This window comes from Tupaia chinensis, unplaced genomic scaffold (genome assembly GCF_000334495.1).
Source record: "Tupaia chinensis unplaced genomic scaffold, TupChi_1.0 Scaffold000390_1, whole genome shotgun sequence".
Taxonomy (NCBI): Eukaryota; Metazoa; Chordata; class Mammalia; order Scandentia; family Tupaiidae; genus Tupaia; species Tupaia belangeri.
This window is the reverse complement of record NW_006159892.1, coordinates 29,134-34,027: the sequence shown is the minus strand read 5'-3', so window position 1 is coordinate 34,027 and position 4,894 is coordinate 29,134. Positions and strand designations below refer to the sequence as shown.

General features: G+C 37.2%; 1 pseudogene; it reads left to right on the top strand.

Moving 5' to 3' along the window:
* The window catches only part of LOC102471572 (ras GTPase-activating protein-binding protein 2 pseudogene), a 41,919-nt pseudogene that overhangs the window by 30,831 nt on the left and 6,194 nt on the right, over positions 1-4,894 (top strand).

Sequence of the window (4,894 nt, the reverse complement as noted above, 5' to 3'; positions counted from 1 at the left end):
AGAAGGGAAAGTGTAGGTAAATTTTGGGGGGAAAGGAGAAGTAAGACACTTGTGGGATACAGATAAGGTTTATCTGTCGACAAGGATGTGTATGGTGGTCTCAACTGGGCTGGACTGAGGTGTATATTATGCTGGGTAAAGTCTCTTCACAATCTAAATGTTGTATGTATGAATAATAATAAAAAATTGAATGAAACCACTAAACTTTAAATATGAGAAAGGAAATGATTAAAATGGTCAGAATTTTAGTTAATGATTCAAAACATAGCATTTATTTACTTTTCTGAGTTTTTCATTTTTCTTTTTCAATTTTGTACCATATATTTACACAAATTATGTTTTCTTTAAGTTTTAAAATTTACTAGTAAACTGTTATTTATATTTCTAATGGTTTAAAATTTTTTCAAGAGCTTAAAAGACTATTATTTTTAAAGTTAGTTTCTTTATTTTTAGAGTGAGAGAAACAGAGAGAGAAAAAGAAACAGATACAACACATTTGGCAGCCTCTTGATATAATGACCCATCCCCAGCCTCAGTCAGCCCCTGATCATGAGCACACACATACCATACTCAGGGAGAACTCCAAACACAAAACAGCAGCCTTGCCATGTGGGTCTACCTCGCAGATTGTTGCATTTTAAGAAGTTATTTTTTTAAAAACAGTTGGTTTGAGGGATCAGCAGATGGTATAATGGTTACATCACTGGACTCCCACATTGTCAATCATGGCTTTTTCCCTGGACCCAGCGACTTAAAACTCACATCAGGCATGTATGTATGCATGCCCAAAATCCCAAGAGGAGAATGGAGGAGAGGTGATTATGGTGTGGCTATACCCCCAGTGTGGTTATTTCTTGCTTTCTCTCACTATGTCTCTCTCTGGGAAGTGCACGCATGTAAACATGTTGGAGTATTCACTTTACAAACTAAATGACATGATTGAATGTATAAAAAGACTTGAAATAAAATAAGATTTAAAAAACTCTCTAAAAGAAAACCATGTGAACAAAATAAACAAACAAAAGCCAACTGGTTTAATTTCAGTCTTATTGTTAATATTTGTAACCAATATTAATTTTTAGTTTTGTATTAATCAACTGGGACTTTAACTTCAGCATACACACACACACACACACACACACACACACACACACACACTATATAATTTAGTTTGCTACATGGTGTGTACACTCACTAAAGACAGAAAGAGAGAAAAGGGGAAAATGAGAAATCACCCTCTAAACTGGATGGCCACACCACAATCCCTCCTTCCATATTCTCCCCTCAAGAATTTTTTGGGCATGCACAAACATGCACCCAGTATGTTTTCCAAGCTGCCAGGACTGGAACTCAAACTGTGTAGTTAGCTGCTTGTGATCTTGCCACCTTAACCACCATGCCACCTGGCTAGCCCTAACCAAATTCTAATACGATTTTTGTGCCCACTTTGACCCACCAGGAAAATTCTATTATTACATAAGAACTTTTTTTTTGGAGAGGTTTTCGATATACGGTGTGTGCGCTCGCCAGACAAACAGAGAGAGACATAGAGACAGAAAGCGAGAAATCACCCCCCAGGGGGGATGGTCACGCCGCAATCCCTTCTCCTCCATTCTCCTCTTGGGATCTTGGGCACGCACATACACACGCCTGATGTGAGTTTTAAGCCACCGGGTCTGGGACGTGAACCGTGGTCGACTACGTGGGAGTCCAGTGACATAGCCATTACGCTAACTGCTGGATCCCACATAAGAACTTTTGAAATGGCTGCTGACTCCCTTGAAAAAAATGATATATTTTAATTGCCTCATTTTCTTTTTAAGATTTAAAACAAAATTTCCAAACCTAGTCTTTGCTATCCTCCAGTGTCTGATATATGATTTTCTCTCTAGCTCCATCCCAGGCCACATGCAGCAAAGTCACTATTTTTCCTTCTAATTTTCTTCATTAATTATCAGTCAGGTTTTTCCATGTCATTAAACTTAAACTTCTTACACTTCTATACCCAGTCAATTCCAGTGCATTTACAATGAATGAATATAAAGATAAATAATTATATAGGCTTTGCATGGTGTCCAAATGATCATAGGCCCCCTTTATTATGAATTCTTGGCCTCCAAAGCTCTCCATTTCATAATTTAGTAAAATGGAAACTAATATTCCACAAAATTTTAATTCCTATCATATGATACATCCTAAAATGATAGAGAATTCATTTGTTGTTCACATCTTGTCTCCTATGTGGTTACTAATTGTAGAGGTTAAAATCCTGTAAGGAGAAAATACATAACATTGTGTCATAGAATAAAGAAAGAAAAAGAAGAGAAACCACATGTAAGATAAAACTACCTGTCCCAGCTCAGGGAACCTAGTATTCTTCCTTTAGCAGACAGAGCCAAGCCTGGAATACCTGGAGTTACAGCTTACAAGAACAAAGCGGCTGACTGTAGGTAAATCAGCAGTGATTAGTGCAGAGGTGTTTACCAGCCACCAATTGGGCTTGTAAGAAATAGAGATATATAAAGTTAAGGTTGAGTAAAAAGAGTGTAAAATGATACAATGATGCTGACTAGGACAAAGATGCTCTGGGTGACTCCAGACTCAGGGGATGGTCTGGGGTAGAGGATGATCCCATATGTTGAACTCGCTGCTTATGCGTGATCAAAGTCATGAAGCCACTGGCCCAGATCCTGAGCTTGAAACAAAAAACATCATATGATAATAATAGTTAAGTTAGACAGTAATCATGCAGTACTGTTGATAACAGCTCCATAGCACTATCCATAATCAATTTTCTATGTGTTGTTTTTGATATTTCACTTTCCAGTGACATTTATAGGAATAAAGAAATTAACCAGTATGTTCGGGACCTAGGATAGGATGCCAAAAGATCCAATGTATTTTGGAGCTTGTAGCTTCAGTTCTGCCCACCTGGAGTCCCTGGGGCTGATGGTGATACTCTGGAAGACATTGAAAAGGCATGTGCTTCCCATAGACACACTCCTGCCCACTCTGTGAACATAGAAGACAAGTTTGCACTCAATATCACTCAAGGAATACATTCACACAAAAGCAGCCATTGCCTGCAAGATTCCTTTAAAGAGTATGACCAAGGAGTTGGCTATAAGCAGGCTGATAATGAGATCTGTAGACTTAATGTGCATCCTGTGAAATAGAGAAAACTATAAAGGTAAAAAAGAAAGAAATTACCCAGAAATCTAACTATGATTTAAGATAAGAAGATCACTCCCATTGCCAAGTCACTGGAGGCCATGTGTCATTTTCCAGGGCTTGATAACCCCATCTGGAACGAGAGAATCCTGCATGAAAACACGAGGGTATTTTGTTGTGGAGACTGAAATCCACTATTGTCCACTGATTGTTTTCAACCCTATAATTCTTACTAAAAGCCGTTTTCCTTTTTTGGAGGTTACCCTAAGGAAAAACAAGGAAACATATGTATACCCAGCATAAGATTTCTATATTAGTGTTTTACATACCTTTTTGCTGAAATAATGTATGTAAAGGGATAGTTATTCCTATTCTACAGTTTAGGAGATTTAAAGAACTGAAGAAATAAATTTGGAAGGGGAACAGCAGTTGGCGTAATGGCTATGTAGCTGGACTCCCATGTAGTTGACCATGGTTCAAGTTCCAGACCTGGTGGCTTAAACTCACACCAGGCACGTGTGCATGTGTGCCCAAGATCCCAGGAGGAGAATGGAGAAGAAGGGATTGTGGCATGGCCAGTCCCCTGGGGGGGTGATTCCTTGCTGTCTGTCTCTCTGTTTCTCTCTGTCTTTCTGGCAAGCGCATGCACACTATAGCAAAACAACTCCAAAAAATGAAAAAATTTGGAAGATTTGTTTGAAGTCACTCCTTTGCAAGATACAGAGTGAGGAAATGGCTATGATCTATGTGTCTAAACTTTGGATATAGTTGTTTTCTTCTAAATTATCACATATTTTATGTTTTTTATATATAGTCAATTTGTAAAGAAATAGCTGTGATTTTATTTATAATTATTTATTTAATTTTATTATTAATTTGTATTTGCTATAGGTCACATGTGCTCATTGGGGAGAGAATGAGAAAACAAGCTTCTCAATCTGGAACTCAAACTGTGGTAGGCCATATGAGAGACCAGAACTTAATCACCACACCATCTGCAGGGTCCAGTTGTACTTTTTTTTAACAAAATTGTCAGGGAGCAATATTTAATATGGATTTTATTGTTGATTTACTAGGTAAATCTCACATAATAATATACAGATCCAACTAGATCATAGATGCCATAATTATAGAGATAGTAAAAAATATAATTTATTAACGATGAATAATTAAAAGGAATTTAAAAATTATAAATTTATTAATTTTTAAAATTGCTTTTTCCAATTTTAACCAAGAAAGAACACACCTTTAAATGAATTTGTGCTAAGCAATGGAGCATAAAAGATGATTAATAGATAAAATATTACAAGAAAGAAATTAAATTATCATTAAATTTAGAGATTATTAGTATTTAGTTGTGAATGTAAAAATATCAAGTAAGTTACTTCAATGTCAGAATTCCTAAGTCTATGAAACATAAATTGATTATATTAACAAAATAAGTAGAAGTTGGTAAAGTCTTTTTACAGGCAAAATGAGAAATAGTGATTGAGGGACCAGCAGTTAGCATAATGGCTATGTCACTGGACTCCCACATAGTAGACCATAGTTTGAGTCCTGGACCCGGTGGCTTAAACTCACGCCAGGCACGTGTGTGTGTGTGCCCAAGATCCCAAGAGGAGAATGGAGGAGAAGGGATTGCAGCATGGCCATCCCCCCTGGGGGGTGATTTCTCACTTTCTATCTCTCTGTCTCTGTCTGTCTGGTGAGCGCACGCGTCCTA